This window comes from Hemicordylus capensis, chromosome 3 (genome assembly GCF_027244095.1).
Source record: "Hemicordylus capensis ecotype Gifberg chromosome 3, rHemCap1.1.pri, whole genome shotgun sequence".
Lineage (NCBI taxonomy): Eukaryota > Metazoa > Chordata > Lepidosauria > Squamata > Cordylidae > Hemicordylus > Hemicordylus capensis.
The window spans coordinates 187,153,033-187,171,029 of NC_069659.1; the positions used below are offsets into that span (position 1 = coordinate 187,153,033).

At 44.7% G+C, this 17,997-nt stretch overlaps 1 protein-coding gene across 11 annotated transcripts in view; it reads right to left on the reverse strand.

Annotated features, from left to right (window-relative positions):
* ENOX1 (ecto-NOX disulfide-thiol exchanger 1) overlaps window positions 1-17,997 on the reverse strand; it is a 577,422-nt gene that overhangs the window by 345,086 nt on the left and 214,339 nt on the right. The window contains exon 1 of one of the 11 annotated variants that reach the window (XM_053307425.1): window positions 5,606-5,665. The exons of the other annotated variants lie outside the window; for them this stretch is intronic. The gene's annotated coding sequence lies outside the window, so the exon portion shown is untranslated. Of the gene's footprint in view, window positions 1-5,605; window positions 5,666-17,997 lie in introns of those variants that run through there. 11 annotated transcript variants of the gene reach the window in all.

Consider the following 17,997-nt stretch of genomic DNA (forward strand, 5'->3'; position numbering starts at 1 on the left):
TGTCAGTAAAGTGGCAACTATTGGCTACTGTGTTAGATGGCGGGCGGGGCGGGGGGGTTGATCAGTGAGATTGTGCCTTTTCAGAATTGATCGCCTGCCTTTGGCAGGGCAAAGACATTTTAACCCTTCCCTCACACCACTTGTGCCACTGCTTTTGCAAGAACTCCCAAGCTACACAAGCATGCACAAGCACAATTACGTGGATGGCAAGGGGCACTTCCAGATGGCAACGGGCTCTTGGGGGAAGAATGAAGAACAGTAATTGAGAAATTGGGGTGGGGTGGGGTGGGGTGGAGGACTGGGAGAAGGGACAGTCCACCAGAAAAATAGATGCTGCAACCTATTGGCGTAGCTGCTCCCGGAGCCTATGACAGAGATCATGCAAATTAATTGTGGCTGGAGTTTCTGGGAGCTGTTACCTGCCTGGAAAGGCAGTGCCTGGCGAAGCCATGTGACCGCCACCTTTGGTCAGGAGGAGTGACCTGTGTTTTAAGCATCTAAAAGAGAAGGGGATTTATGCATGTAGTTTATGATGGCTGCATTTTAAAAGGGCAGTCATGCAGACTCCCCTTGGTAGCGACTACAGTGCAAACTCATACCCTACTTTTGGATGGGAGCCTACAACCAACAAGCAGATTCCTAGAGGGAATCAGCTTGCCACATTGGAAGCGAACATCCAGAAAAATGGTTTTTTGCGAAGAAGATCTGTGAAGATCCCTGTGGACCCCTTTTGAGGTCCTTTTTTAATCTCCCTGGGGAAAGACAAACTGTCTTCCCCAGTTGGGAAGAAAGGGACGTGGAGCCCCCCTCCCTCCCTCCATCCCCCGGGAAAGAGGATTGAGCCCCTCTCTTTTCACTTTCTCTGGCTAAAGAGAGACTGTACAAGTGTTCCCTCTCCTTTTTTTTCATGTGTGTGCAGGATCAGTGTGCAATGTCTGTTGCTAAGCATTATTTAAAATACAGCTCTCCTCAGAGAAGCAGGTTTGGGGCGGTGTAAAAATATGTTAAATAAACAAATAAATACAACTCACACATCATTGCACATGTTATTAATTGTAAGAATGAATGCAAGAGAAGTGTGCGGCCAAGATGGATGGTGTGCTAATTCTGTGAAGATTACAGCTTGGATATTGCTGTCCCTAAGAGCTGTTCTCTCTGCAACTTGTTCCGCTTAGGTGGACAGGTGCAGGTTTAACTTCCTGCTGGAAATGCTGCTCTTCTGAAGTGTTGTCTGAACCACCAGCTCCTTCAATGAATAAAGGTGTGGGTGGGGAACCTGGAAAACTTCTTTCACTGCCCATCCTTGAGACCACGTCAGTCAGGGAGTGAGAGGACAGTTCCTCTGACTGCTACGTGTCCTGTGCTCCAAGCAGTTTCTCCAGGATACTGTTTGTACTACATGGGGAAACCCTGCGCACACACCTGCTCTGGCAGGGAACCTTGGCTGTCTTCTTCTACATATTGGGTGGGTGTTAGGTGTTCAAGGGCCTCCATTTGTGTCTCATCAAATTCATCCTCAGAGCCTATAGACTGAAGTGTCTGTCCCCGGGGCATCCATAGCCTGTACAAACACAAGTGCACTGTGCTCCCTGCCTTCCCGGGAGGCTTCAGCAACAGCATCTTCACGCATATGCTTCACAGGAAGGGGAGGTCTACCTTAGCAGACTTGCTGCCCCTGAGCAACTTGCAACCTCTGTGGCACGAATCTGTAACGTTTATATAGTTGCATGCTGCGCCATGCTGTGGCTGCCATAGAACTACCTTTACGGACAGAGGTGGCGACTGACATAGCTCCCTGTGCAAGGAGCCTGTTGCTCCCTGGCAGATTGGTCAGTGGTGCCACCTTGCTTGCCCTTTGCCTCTTCTGTGGGGTGGGATGGGATGTACACTCCCCATGGTCCTTGGCTCCAGTCCTGACATTTTGCTGTGGGTGGTCACCTCCTTGAATTTCTTCTTTAGGTGCTGCAGTGCTTCCTTGCACTGTGAACAACTGCGTTGGAAGCCCCTGTGCAACATCTACCTAAAGATCCTGTTAAAGGTGATCTCATTCCTGAACCGCTGCTGCAACACCTGGTTGCTGCACCACTGCTGCTGCAACACCTGCTGCAGCTAGACATGGTCAGAGATCCACAAACACCCCTGTCTCTGCCTCCATCCAAAACTCTGCACAAACCTTCCTGCTTCCATCCCCAGTCTGGCTGCTTTCTATGATGGTGGCGGTGCCAGTGCCAATCGTGGATGGCGAAGCCATTGTGGAACGCTGGGACTGCACGGCTGGTGGCAATTTTCCAAGTCGGAGAGCAGAGGAGCAGGGCATGAGGCACCACCCCGGTCTCCTCACATGAGGTAAAAGGAGGAGGGATAGAGGCATCTACCTCAGGCATACAAAGCCAGCAGTGTGCAGGACGGGTGTGGGCATCAACCACATGCACACAAAGCAAGTAACAGGCAATATAGGTGGGACATAGGTGTAGACGGAAACCTCTCACATGATAATAAAGCTGCAAGCAAGCCCTCATTCTTATGATGAAAAGATGGGGGAACTGAGGGTGATTGAGATGTGTGTGGTCAGAATTACATTCAATTATTTATGTTACTAGGGCTTAAAGTGTTTGTGCACAAAGCACTGCAGTGATGAAATGTTGGAGACCTCTCCTGATGATCTTGTTCACCCATCCTTTTTTTGCTCAGGAGCACATGAAGTCCAAAATATGAAGGGGGAAGCAGGCTTGCTCCAATGTGGTTCTGTCCCTTAAATGCATGAACTCTAGGGACATGGCATCCCTGCTACCAAGCAGCGGCAGGAGGAGTAAGGAGACGGCAGAGGGCGGGGCATCAGCTCTGAGAAGCAGCCAGTGAGGAATGCGGCCACTCTAGAACGGATGCATTTATGGGCTGCTCTGGGCAAGCCTCCCGATGGTGGCAGGAGGAACTTGCACACAAAACCCAGGTTATAGCAGTGGCAGAATTTGAACACAATGCTGCCTTCTAACCTCAGGTTTCAGCAGTGAAACTCACTACAAACTGAGTGTTCAAATTCAAGTTTGGAATTGAAAACAGATCCGCAGTTGGGTGATAAAACTGTGGCTTTATGGTTTTGGACAATCACAACCTCCAACCTCCAGCACATTTACCTCTAGTTTGGCGTTCTGTCTGAATGGGGCCTGCAATAAATACGTAAAGGTATTTCTGTCAAACACCATCCATAGTGAATGCCAAACAATTTGTTTTGCCATAACTCAAAATGTATTTCTTTCTTTCTCATAAATCTCTGAAACGGACACTTTTATTGAGTCATGAACGCATGATTTCAGCCTCATCAATCAAGGCTAAAATAAAACATGAATAAAAATAGATGATTAATCAATGGAATTGAGACTTTGTTTTCTACATGCAATGTACCTATCTTACCGAGTGATCATAGGTGACCTTTTCTTCACTCACAGAATCAAAAAGGGCTTCAACCATGTATTCCATCTTTCCTAAATCCCTAAGGTATGCCTGCCCACCATCTTCTTGAAAACTCAGAAGGAAGTCAATTCCACCCCCTACCTAGGCAGCTCCCTCCACTTCCTGGTCCTTCTGAGGAGTTGTGCATGTGTTGGATTTAAGCCTGTGATTGCTGTAGCAAGAAAGAGTGGTTGCATTTCCTGCCTAAGGAGGACAGCGTCACAGAGACTGCCATGTACCCCCTACACTCACTTGATAGAGCGAATGGTTTACTTGTAAAGTTACAAGTCCTTCTGACCTGAAGAGCCAGCTGTTTTGAAATCAAAAGGGGATGTGGCCAGTTCTGCTCCCACCAGGCCACATTTGGAACCAGAAGCAGCACCTGGCAAGGGACATACATGGCTCAGCTTCAAGAGCACAACCCAATTTCCCAGGGTCCTCTAGGACAACTGCTATGAGCTATAGCAACAAAAAAATCAAATAGCAAACAACATAGGCTGAAAGCCTATGACTAAGTTGTGGCCAGATAACTGGGAATGTTACAGGAGTGGCAGGGACAAAGCAGAGATGGATTTTTATATGTTTTATCCTATATCACTGCTGCCTGATATAGGTGTTTCTCATGGTCTGGGAAACATACCAGCAGGGATTCAAACCGGCAACCTCTAGCTTGGTAGTGAAGCCAATTCCCCGATGAGCCATTATTTCTATAGCACCCAAACTTGCATCTTTAGGCGGTTTACTATAAACTAGCTGAACCCGAGTGCCACCGCCGCGGCCGGGCCGAGTGCCGCCTACGACCCGCGGCCGGTCCGGACCCGCCACCACCACCACGCTGCCCGGCCAGGCCGCCCCGCCCCGCCGCTGCCGCACCACCACCACCGCGCTGTCGGGCCGGGCCGCCCCTGCTGCCTTACATCTGTGGCCGGGCTGGGGCCCGCCGCCACCGCCTGGCCCGCCACCACCTGACCCGCGCCGCGGCCTGGCCCGCCGCCTTGCCTCCGCAGCCGCCCAGCCAGCCAATTCTCCTGGGTGCGCCTTACCCTGCGGCGCCCCCGCAGCCCAGCCAATCAGCTGGGCTGCCAGGACGCACGTTCGAAAGGCACACCCAGGATAATTATATATAGAGAGATGTTTTACTACAATTAGATGTTTAAAAATGCATCGTGTAATCTAAATCCTCCTCCTTGTGGTTTGAAATCATTTTTCCCTTCTCCCTAAGGAACACAGTGAACAAAAATTTATTCTTCACTATCATTCATTCAACAAACAAATGGATCATGGAACAAATCAATCCAGAATTTTCACTCAAAGGACAAATGACGAGGATCAAACTAGCATACTTCAGACACATTATACGAAAACCCAGCTCCCTCAAGAAGTCCACAATGCTGGGGAAAGTTGACGGAAGTTGAAGTTGAATGTTGCATTATACTAAAGAAGAAGACGACGACCAGCAGCAAGGTGGATGGACTTGATTACGACAGTAATGAATGCACCACTGAGAGACCTTAAAGGCCAAGTTGAAGACAGATTATCCTGGAGATAATCTATGTAGTCACTAAGAGTCGACAACAACCTGACAGCACTTAATCAATCAATCAATCAATCAATCATTCAATCAATCACTACTACTACAACAAATATTTCTATACTACTCTTCAGCCAAAGAGAGATAAGTTTATTCAGTCATTGACCAGCAAAACTTTAGGCAAAGTTCTCAAAGCAGTTTACATAGAAAAATAAATAATACATAAATAAGATGGTCCCCTGTCCCCAAAAGGCTCACAATCTAAAAAGAAACATTAGGCAGATACTAGCAACAGCCCGCCGGGTGTGTGTGCTGTGCTGCGGTTGGGTAGGGCCAGTTGCTCTCCGCCTGATAAACATAAGAGAATCACCACTTTAACTTTTAGCTAAATACAAAAAAATGAGGAGAAAAATCTGGAAACCCCTTGGTCCTTTTCTCTAGACAAACATATGCATAGTTCCCAAACAGAACAGAAATATTTTAACAGGTTGATTGCCTTCTGTGAAGACAGTAAGAACCAGCTCTTACTATTCTTCCATATCTTTCATGAACTATAAGTAGAATGGATAAAAAGTCAGTCAGGCAGTTTACATAATCAAAAACTGGGTGGGATAAGTATCCTACCTGTTATGAGAGCTCAGAGGAAGGCAGCCATTATAGGCTAAGACTACTTTATTGTGTAACAGGAAGATACAAGTTCATCAAGAAGTATAGGCAGGAAGAAGGAAGTGCCACCTACTGGCTGGTCATATCACAACACATTTCCACACATCTTCCCCCCTTTCTTAAACCAACAACAATTATTGTTATTACAACAGTACAGCTAAACAATTGGCAATTTGCAGGTCTATTACTCATCTTGAAACCTCAGGGGTTTCTGGATAATTTGACCAGAACGAGTAGTGAGCTGAATCATTGTCATTTTTGGTGGCTGGCCCCTGCATAGTCTCTATAGAGGAACTTGGGGTTGCAGGTGCTATTTCCACATCTGAAGGTTGTACATTCTCAGGTATGAAAAGGAGATGTCTGTGATTTCTGTTGAATGTTCCACTATCCGTCTCAACCGAATATGATCTGGGTGTTTCTCTCCTCCATAAACTACCTAGGTTTGGGAGCCTGCACACTCCCAGTTTTTATGTGTGGGTGAGTAAACTAGATAGGACGAAAGGAGAATGATTGGGTGTGAGGAATGAACTGGGTACAACAGTGCCATCCTACCCAGCTTTCATACCCAACATTTTACCAAGGTAGGAGGAAAAGCTGTCCTACCCAGTTCCCACCTCACACAACAGTCACTCTACCTTCCACCCACCTAGTTGTTTGTTCACACACAAGCACAAATTAGGAGGGCACACAGCTCCCAAACTCTCACACAAAGCTTTTGGCTGTGTGAATGGCCTTAAATGGTTTTGTAATTTAAAAAAAAAAATTAAAACAGGTTTGAAATTCCAAATCAGAATTTTTTAAAGATTAAATATCATTCACAAATATGCTACACCTATGCTTACAGTCCATTAAATGACTTCCTCACACACATTAAGTTACTTGCCAATCAAATATCAGGATTCATTTGTTTGATCTTATGAAAAAAAGCTCTAGTCCACCCAGCACTGCCCAGTAAATACCTCCTCTTGCTTCTGGGCTTTCAGTTTCTGTTTCTAAGGAGTCTAAAGTAACATGTACCATGACACAGGCTGGCTAGTAGAATTGTTGTTTTGTGGTGGGGCTAAGCCAAGGCAGAAGAACTGGTTAAGGCAGACACACAATACAGGAAAGGAGGGAGAGTAGAAAGAAACAGTGGGAAGAAAAAGGAATGATATGATTCAGAACACAGTTTCCCATATTCTCCCATACTTTCCCACATAAAAATAAATGTCATGGCTTCTGGTTGTAAGAAAGGCCATATCTGAGAATATTTTGAAGAAATTCCTTCAGAGATTCAGGGCAGCTAACTGGGAGAGTTAAGCAGGAAGGGGCTTGTGTTGCTTTAACACCTGGAAGCAGCAGCTTGAGTGAGCCTGTTTATTAATAAAAATCAAATTATCTAAAGAACTAAGTTGTAAAGCAACGTGTTTTAGTTATCAGATTTGCACCATGTTTAAGAAATATGTGAAGAAGTATCAGTGGGGAGATTGATTTAAATCAGGTTTTCCCTTAGTGATTTAAATCATGATTTAAAGCACCTTGATTTAAATAAATTCACCTTGACTATAAGGCCAGTTTGGGACAGGAATGTGGAACTTCATTAGACTTTAAAAAGTACACTTCAGCAATAATCAAAAGTCAGGCACTGAACTGAAAGCCCTTTGAGACAGTTTTCTACATCTCAGTTCGTGCTATCATTCTGTTTTATAGAATCTACTGCTAATACATAAGCATTCTTAAACACGTTCCCTACTTAAATTTAATATAAAAAGGATTTGGAGTTTTGTTCACATCAAAGGAGTTATACTGACAAAAGCCTAAAAACTGAATTTATGAATCAGAAAAGCTCCCTATAGTCTTTTCCCCCCATTTCTAATGCAAAGCAGCATGATAGAGCCGATGAAGCTGCAATCCTCAAATCTTTTCCTTCAAAGCAAGTCAAAGGAAATTACTCCAGAGTAAGAATTTTGAGGATTGCTGCCTAAAGCTATTAAATTTATTCTGTGATGCAAAAGACTTTAGATTAGCTTGCAAACAAGAAAAGGTTGGAGCAACCAAAGGAAACCTGGGTACAACTATATTTGCAGAGACTCATCATAAAGCCCTCTTGAAAGAAAATCTCAGAAAAATAAATGTACCAAATATGCAGCATGATCTTTCTTATAATGAATTCTCCAGTTTGGATTCTCCCAAACAGCCATCAAAACACTGTCCTCTGCATATCCAGCTGCCACTCTGCATACAACAAACATAGATACACACAACACATATCTTCTATATAAATATAATTCTATAAGGTGTACCCATGGCTAATCCCATGCATGGCAGCTCTTGAGAGAGTTAGTGAGCAAAAGCACCTGACTGGGCAGTGGGGATTCCATATGCAGATAGGGAGGAGGAGCCTGTGGCACCATGGTGATTGGGCAGTGGAGATTCCATATGAAGATAAGGAGGAGGAGCCTGCGATAGTTAAGGTCAGTTGGAATGCAACTGTTACTGGTCGGAAGATGTTCTTGATTGTAGAAGAGAGGAAGACAGACAGACAGACAGATAGATGGCAGGGGTCTGAGAAGAGAGAGGTTGTAAGGGAGGAAAGAGCCCCTTCAGGAGAAGGGGGCTGCCATTGTGTGAATTAGATGAGGAAACAAGATGAACAACATCTGTTAAAGCAGGAAGGGTGGGGAGAGAGAGAGAGAGAGAGAGAGAGAAAGAAAGGGAAGAAAGAAGGAGAAGAAAGACAGAGGGGAAGAGCAAATGGAGGAGAGAGAAAGAGATAAAGCGGGGGGGGGGGAGAAAGAGGGAAGGGAGAGGGATGGGCCCAAGCCTGTCAATGGCTTGAGGGGAATGAGCAGCCATCGGAGCAGCAGCAGCAAGGAAGGGCCCAGTCAATCACTGCTGCTGTTTGGGCACACTGAGGCCATTGTCAGAGGCAGGCAGGCAGGCAAGGGTTGGGCCCGGGCCTGTCAGTGGCCTGAAGGGAACGAGCAGCCATGGCGGCAGTGGCAGCCAGGAAGGGCCCAGTCAAACACTGCTACTGCTGCTCCTGCTCCTGTGGGGAGGAGCAGGAGCAGAGCTTCGGTGAGGGTGGGGAGGTTTCTGGGGATAGGGGACTGCAGCTTGGCCAACAGGCACCAGCAACACTGTAGCCGCAACCAAGAGGGGTGAGGGTGATGGAGTAAAGGGATGGAGGAGTGACCAAGAGGGATGAGGGGGATGGAAGCAACCAGATGGAGGATGAGGAGCAGGAGTGCAGCTCAGGTGAGGGTGGAGAGATCTCTGAGGTGAGGGGGGCTGTGGTAGGGGGTGAGGGGAGCAATCAAGAACTAGTGCACAGATGCTCTATGAGGGTTAAGCTAGTTTACAATATTCTCACTACTAGTGAACTATGGAAGTGAATCAAAGTATGGTGATTTTTACATGTTCTAGTAATTATGGTTTCTGTCTCTAAATTCAGATTAGAATTAAGTCAATCAAAAGAGACGAGTGACTCCTTGTTCTTCATGGAGCAATACTGCTTACTCAGCAATAACAGAACAAGATGACAAGCTCAGTTTGAAGCTGGTAAGACAAGCACAGTGCAGGGAATTAGAAGCACTTAATACTTCCACAAATATGGCCCCATAGCACTAAAAGCAAGATCCACAATTTAGTGGTGTCCACAATTTAGTCCCAGGCCCAAACCCCAGCAGCTCTTGCTTTAAAAGGGATCTCAATTAGCAGATTTGGGAAAGACTTCATACAGAGAAGACAGTATGAGGCTAGATGGACCAGTTATCTGATGCCAAAAATGTCAGCTGGACTTTAAGTTAAGATATATTGTGCAGTAAAAATAAATTATGTGCTTATTGGATCCCCATCCTTTCCACATACACAAACTAAGACCATTAGTGATGTGGACAGACAGGCGGCAGTTTAGGTTTGGGTCATGTTTTGGATCTGCCCAATGAGTTATCCATTTTGATACGTGACCCAGTCTTGAATAAATCATGTACCTTTACATTCAGCCATTGAGTAAACTGGCCTATTATCTATTCTTTGGGAAATGCCTAAGAAGAAAGAGAAAGGATTCTTATGTGCAGAACCAGTAACTAAAAATCTGACATTTCAACACTGGAAGGCCAGAAGCCGATATCATGTGCATAAAAATAAGCAGATGATTGAGCCAGTCAGTTAAACAAACAATCACCTTGACCAGGAGCAATGCAACAGAAACTGCTAAACCAACTTCACAGTCCTTCCAAAACCTCTAAACCATAAATAGACCTGCAATTATTAAACTAAAGAATGGACCTCTCCACTTCCGCTGGAGGACTAAATAACTTCATTTTTTTGCTTCCCTCCCAGATTGTCCCCATACCTTCATTTCAGCTCTTATCTTGTTTATATTGCTAGAATCTGTAATTAATAGCAAGATTATCATCACCACGACCATTTGCCAGTATCAAATGTGTCCCTGAGAGATGTACAACCCTCAGGGACATATTTATAGGTGTTAAAGAGGGGAAATCATTTTCCCCTCATCTGCACAGTGGGAGTCTGGATTGTTAAATGCTGCAGAGTTACTTTTCATGCAGCATCTCTGCACAGTTAGTAAGGATGTTATAACATTATAATTTATATACCATACAATACCACCCACAAGATTAAATTATTAGCCTCTGAAATTCTGTATGTATATATAAAGCATCTCAGGTTTCATTTCATTATACAAAAGTGGAACATGCAGCAAAAATGTCATGTCAGATCTGAAATTTCATGTGTTATATTGGTGAGGAAGGACAGAACAGAGCAGTGAGGGACAACAGGAAGGTGAAATGTAGGGTTGGGAGGGTTGTCAGAATGGAGTTATTTCTCTCACCCTCCTCCTTCCAAACTTCAAAGGTTACTGGCTGTGCCCGGATGAGAGACAGGAGCTGTTTCACCTCCTGTTGATAGATTCAGAAATTTCATTCCAATATTCTTTGGCTTCAAAGTGTAATTTTAAAAAATGATTAAAGCCATAAAGTACCACCTGTTCTTTAGATCCTTGCCCAACATGGCTGATTTCATCTTCCACGGAGATTGTTGGAGTTAGCCTAGTTGATATCATTAATACCCTCACTGAGGGAGGGCAGGATGCCAGCTTGTTTGAGAGATGCAGTGGTTATACCCATTATTAAAAAGCCCACTCTGGATCCCCTGGTGATGGATAACTATAGGCAAGTCTTCAACCTCCCATGGCTGAGCAAGATGATTGAGGGTAGTGACTGACCAGCTCTAAGCAGTCTTGAGGGAAACGGATTATCTAGACCCATTTCAAACTGGCTTTAGGGCAGGCTATGGGGTTGACACAGCCTTGGTAAGCCTGATAGCTGGCCTCTGCTAGGGAATTGACAGAGAGAGTGTGGCTCTGCTAGTTCTTTTGGATCTCTCAGCAGCTTTTAGTATCATCGACCATGGTATCCTTCTGGATCGCCTGAATGATTTGGGGATAGGAGGCACAGTTTTACAGTGGTTCCACTCATAAGTCTCAGGTAGATTTCAGATGGTGGCATTTGGTGACAGTTGCTCTTCAAAACGGGGGCTACTATATGGAGTCCCTCAGGACTCCATTCTGTCACCAATGCTTTTTAACATCTACATGAAACTGCTGGGTGAGGTCATCAGGGGATTTGGTGCTGATGGAACCCAAATCTATTTCTCCTTGTCATCAATATCAGGAAATGCCATTAGCCCCTTAAATGCCTGCTAACAGGCTGGATGAGGGATAATAAACTGAAGCTGAATCTAAGCAAGATGGAGGTTCTTATGGTTGGCGGGTCATAATCTGCAAGATGGGACAGAACTTGCCGTTTTGGTTACACTCCCCCAGAAAAAAAATGGGTTCATTGCTTGGGAGTACTCTTGGACCCGGGATTCACCCGGTTGAAGCTGTGGCCAGGAGCACTTTTTACCAGTTGCAATTTATTCAAAAACTCTGCCAATTCTTTGAAGAGAATGGCCTAAAAAACAGCGGTAAAACAGCTGGTAACCTCCATGTTGGACTTTTGCAATGCACTCTATGTAGAACTGCCTTTGTACATAGTTCAGAAACTTCAGTTAGTTCCAAATGCAACAGCTAGATTGGTCTCTGGGGTATCCTGGAGAGACCACATTATGCCTGTTTTTAAACAGTTGCACTGGCTGCCAATATGTTTCTGGGCAAAGTATAAAGTGCTGGCTCTTACCTTTAAAACCCTAAATGGCTTAGTTCCGGGTTACCCAAGAGAGCACCTTTCCCTACAAGTTCCCCACTGCTCATTAAGATAATCAGGATCTTAATTAAGGGACTGGGCCTTCTTAGTTGTCACCCCTGAGTTGTGCAAGAGGATTATCTTCCTTGGAGGCCTTCAGAATAGCCTTAAAGACCGACCTTTTTAGCCTGGCCTTTAATGATATCTCGTTTTAGTTTTAATTTTTATATGGTTTAATTTATTTTAATTTTAATTGTTTTATTATGTGTTTTTATGTTAATGTAAACCACCCTGAGCCACTTTATGGATATATAAATCAAATATATGAATTGAATGAATGAATGAATGAATGAATGAATAAGATGTGGCTAAGTACATGAAACTAGAGGGATCTGCAAGACGCAAACTAACCTAATAAAACAGATGGCTTCAGCAAGTGAGCCAAGCCATATGATAAAAGGAAAGGGGCAACAAAGTACAAAATCCTCAGAGTCAAAGCCATCTGACCAGGGGATAGAGAATGTCTTCCTTGCTCTGAATACAACAGTCAGATCCTAGAAGCTAGCCAGATCAAACATAGAACCTGTCCACCGAGCCTCTGCAAGAAAGAATCTTCTTGACCTTCCAGCACAACATTCTATCTATATCCATGGTAATTTGTGATCCCCTCCCTCTTAATACATAGATATGGACACAGACACACATAGGCTTGCAGTTTGTAAGCATATGAAGATCTTATCTTGCTGTGACTCTAGCCTTTTTCTTACTCCATGAAGCCTCAATCTGCATGTGTTTCAATGGGAGAATTTTTGTTTTGGTAGTCTGGGCAATGTCTGGAACCAAGCGAGTCAGTCACCGAGGCCAAAGCAGCTTTATATTATAAATATAAAATGCCATAGCATTTTGTGAGAAAAGAGTGTCCCTGGACTCAGGGGCCTCCTAACTGAAGGCCATATTATAAATCATAAAATATCATCCATAAGTGCATACAATTGGCTGCAAAACACAAAGAGGTCCTATGCAGCAACAGAAGCCTATTTCTCACAGAGGTGGAAAACCTGTACTTGGACTATACCACTTCAAAGCACAGAAGACTTAATGTTCTGCCATGCAATATTAAAAAAATCTTTGCATATAGAAAATTAGCTATTAGGGCCCTCTTCCTTGATATGCTGGTTTTCTGTAAGCAGGACATTTTGTCTAGCAGAACATTCAGTCATAAGAACCTCTACCAGCAGCCTGAAGTGGTACATTCCAGACACAGATTTACCACCTCAGTGAGAATGAGGCTTTAACCCACAGTGCTTCAGTGTTTTCCTTTTTAAAAAACCTGCCTCTTTGATAATCTCACAACTCACAGAAGGAATTGCAGGCCCGCTCCCCACTAACCCCCGCTTTTTGACACTGTTCAAATGATCAGCCTTTCTTTTCATTTTCTCTACATTTTTGAGTTCAAAGCTTTTTCAAAAAAGTGAGGATTTCACCAAACTGCAATGCCAATGATAACAGCTTTATCCTTTCCAGATCTCCTTGACTCTCACTCAGTGTCTGTAAGATTAAGACTCTTTGTTTGGTCCAAAGCAGAAAAAGATATTTAACATTTATTGCTGCAAAAAAATGATTCCCCAGAATGACCACCTGTTAGTGTACAGGAGGGGAGAATAAACTACATTAGCAAAGTCTGCTTTAGAGAGATCTAGTAGGTCCAATCAATCTTGTTCTGTCTCAGTGACAGATGGTAACCGAGCCCCTCTTATGAGATAGATACCTTGCCCATTAAGCTCTGCAAGAGAGAAAATCTCTCAGGCCCCTAGATGGGCCTGCTAACCCCTGCTAACTAAGCAAAGAGGCACCAGTTAAAGTGGTAGTGCTCTTATATTGAGCAGGGGGAGAGCAACTATCCCTATCCAACACCAGCACAACATCCCTCCATTGGCTCTTGCTGGTTCATACCTTATGTTTATTTTCTATTGTGAGCCCTTTTGAGTTAGGGAACCATCTTATTCATTGTTTATTTTCCCATGTACATTTTATCAAAGAGCAGAATATAAATATTTGTAATAGTAGTAGATGAGATTGCAGCAGCCATTTATGTTAATCACACTTCTGCCCCATTCATATCTATTGTGGGTATGCGAGGTCTAAACATAGTATCAGAAGGAGACTCAAGTAAGGGGAGCTGAATCCGCCCCCACTCACCTCCCTACACTCTTTTGTTTGAACTCATTTTCCTTCACTCAGATCTCACAGCAGAAGTGAAGCAGGCTGGGAGAAAAGCACCTGGGACAATAGACTGCAGAGAGAGGTAAAGCAGGGGAGGGAGGGGGCGTTCAGCTCGCCTTACCCATGAGCCCTTTTTTATGCTGAAATCAGGAGAGAGAGAGAGAGAGAGAGAGAACAAACATCACACAAACTTGGAGAGAGAACATCACACAAACTTGGCTGCCACATACAAATGAGACAGACACAACATTTCACAGTTGCATCTAGTTTTGGCCCCAAAACAGATTAAAGCCCTAAAGAAGCTCTAGCAAAAGAGAATCACAAGCCCTTTGAATTACACCCCAAAACTAACTAGCAACCAGGCAGCACAGCTCTCAAAGCACAGAAGTTAAGTGTTCTTGACCCCACCCCCAATTAGACACAGACAGACACAATTTGCATGAGCTGCAACTTTCTAAGAGTCTTCAAGGTCAATCCCACATCAAGCACATAACAAAAGTTGATCCTTGAAGTTGTCAGAGCATGAAAGTCCTGGTACTTCCGGAAGGGCTGCAGCTGCTCTGGCATCTTTAGTGGTGGTAGTAGTAATTGTATACCACTTTTAAACAGAAACATTCACGAAGGGGTTCTCACAGGGGGGGAAAGTTGGTTCCCTGTCCTCAAAGCGCTCACAATCTAAAGAGAAACATGAGGCAGACACCAGCAACAGCCACTGGATGCTGGGACTGAATAGGGACAGTTATTCTCCTCCTGCTGAATATAAAGAGAATCACCACTTTAAAAGGTGCCTCTTTGCCCAGTTAGCAGGGGAAACGAAAAGCACTTGATAAAAAGTGCTCCTGGCCACCAGAACCACATGCATCTCCAGAAGAAAGGTCAGGTCAGCTCTTTCAAGGAGAGTGGGTTCCTGCCCATTCCAGGATTCTGTGGGCCGTAGTGATGGAGCAGACTTCAAAACTGGGGGGGGGGGTGTTGAATGTCAGATTTTAAGCATCTCCCTAGATCCATTTTGGATCAGACCTCTGGCCTTCTAAAGTACGGCTCATGACTGCAGTGCACATGTGGCAGATAGGGATTCTTGGAATCACATGAACTGCAGTATCTAGAGCCACAGCATTGCTGGGATCTCTCCCTACCACCCTTCTTCACAGAACTGTGGTCTCTGGATTGGGGGTATGGTGATTATATATAGGGCCCTTGGGAACCCCTTTTCCCACTCTTCATTGCAGCCCTCATCATCAGCACAGGCTTTCTTAAATATCCCAATGCATGCCTGGCATCTATTTAGTCCTTATGCCCCAGGAAATCCTGCCCCATCCCTTGTGGACAGCCTATCCTCCCTGGAGTCTAGCAGGGTCAGAGTCCACCCCCATTCCAAATCTCCATCCCTGGTGGCTAGTGGCATCCGTTCTGGGCAGGAAGTAGCAGTGGCTCAACGTCCCTGTAGTGCAGCCCAGCATTGCCACACAGGTTCGCCTCCCCGTCCCGCAGCTGATCATCAGGCAAGCACACCCAGCGTTGACATGCCATGATGATGTGGCAAGGGATGGGGCCTCCTCCTCCAGCTCCTTGTCTGTGCCAGGGAAGGTGACGGAGTTTGCTGTGGACTCATCTGGAGGGTGGGTAAGCATTTATAGTCTGTCATAGTCATAGCAATGCTATAGTCATAGCATTAGTGAGCCGCCCCGAGCAGTAGTATACTGGAGGGATGGGGTATAAATATTTTAAATAAATAAATAAATAAATAATTTTGTGTGTTTGCACACAAGGGGAAGGGTCTGGGCCCCCCTTTCCCAACTTTACTGTACAAAGAACAGAGCAGAGACATGCAAGAATTCCTTGGTGGGGTTGTAGTTTAAAGCAGACTCTGAGTATTGCTGCCCTGCCATATCTTATCTTTGCAGCAATCTAATCAGGTTGCCCAGTTTATGGTGCCACTGCGACTGCATGTCCTTGTGAATATACTTCTGGGCCGATTTATTTCTGGTAACCAATACACATAATGTCCATCTTGCCAGCCCACCCCCTTTCTCTTCTGGTTGCCCCAGAGAGGGGAACAAGAGACACACTGGAACGCAGGCATCCCCCAATGTGACTTTCCCCTTTGACAAGTTTAGAAGCTTGGGATGGGACAAGGAGACGTCCCAGTGCCAGGCAACAGCTCAAGGAGCATGGAGATTGGGGGGGTGGGGGAGAGTGCTTGGAGAGAAGGCCAGAAAGAAACATGGCAGGTATGGAGCAGGTGCATTCCTGGGCAGGTCTGGGCCACCCTCTCTAGGATTTCAGTTCCACAAACAGCACAAAACTGCTGTTATGCGGTGGCCACTTCTCTCTCATTCTGAATTCGGGCAGAACGCTGCTGCCTTCAAGCCTCAGGTTGGAGCAGCAAAACTCACTACAAAGCAAAGGTTCAAATCGGAGTTTGGTGAGAGAAACTGCAGGTCGCTTTGGCGTGACATGCGAATGGAGCCATTATCGGGATTCATATTCTTTAGTGAATGAAGTAACTACCTTTGCAGCTTAGCAATTTGATTCTTTGAGCAAGAAACCTTTATATCACTGTGTTTTTGCAATCAACAGATGATTTACTTGGATGCAAATAAAAGCAAATGAATGTAAATCAAAACGCAAATTTTACTGCACTGGATCTAGTGGCAGGAAAATAGACACTTCATTTGCATACAACATCTCAGCATTAGTAGAAAATATATAATTGTTTGCAGGAGGATATAAATAAAAGTCTCATTTTTATACCCTTCTGGCATTGCACTATTTGGGCACAAATCTTTTATTTATTTTATTTTCTGTGTGTGCTGAATATACATCAGTTCTAGGCATTTTCTGTATCATTATGCTCTGAGTATGTCAAAGAAAGAGAAGGCAGGTAATTCTTAGAGGGAAAGGAAGTCATATGGGAAGGGCCTCCACCCAAATCTGCTAACTATACTTGGGATGAGGGAACAGAAGAAATGCATTTCTATTCCTTCTTCAGCCACCCCTCTCTAACCTATGAGCTGGATTCAGAAGGGACAAAGGCAATACACTGGAGATGTAGCACCTTCTTTCTACATTTTTTGAAGAGAACACCTGGCTACTGCACACCCAAACCCACCACCTTGGTTTCGGGAGCAGGGAGAGAAAACAAACCTCTCTGGCAGGCTTTGGTCTAGGTCTGCAAAAGGAAGCTCAATCTCAGTCCCTTCTCCAACTGACACAACAATTTCACTAGTGAACAGAAGGGTAGCAAGATGGGTGCCTCTTATCCATCAAGTCCTTTGCCATGGGCTGAGCAAAGAGCAGAACCCTGGCCCATTTCTTCAGACCCAGCCCTACCCTCTGCTTGGAGGGTGGAGGGAGACTGGGTGGGTGTAGAGTGAGTTGAAAAAATAGGAAGGAGTGAACAAAGAGGAAAAATAGGAAAAGTAACAGAAGAGAAAAGAGCTGGAACTTACTCTGCACAAAAATCCCCAATCCCACTTGTGGAACACCATAATTCTTAGCTAATGTATATTGGGAGTACTTAATTATCCTTTGAAACTGTATTTCAAATTCAAGCAAATACATTCTAGTGGATTAAAGCCTTTGTCTCAGAGCAACTCATGTGAGGGAAATAAATAGTGAATCATTCCTGCTGAGCTGCCTGGCTAGGCTTCTCCTAAAACTATTATGTATTATTGGTAGGTTTAAAATGCTGCCACCTCCACCCCTTTTGTCTATAGAAACTCTTTGAGCTTGGGGTGGAATAACCCAGGGAAAAAACTCTCTCAATTTGGCTCTTTGACAAGTACAAAAATCTTCCAAGTGCAAGCCTACACGTGGTGAGAAAACTGATAGCTGCTGAATGTTTAAGGATATGTTTACACCAGAGAAACCCCCCTGAGTTAAAAGCCAGCTTGGAGAGGCTTGTAAAAAGAAAATAATTTTTAAAAAAGTTTT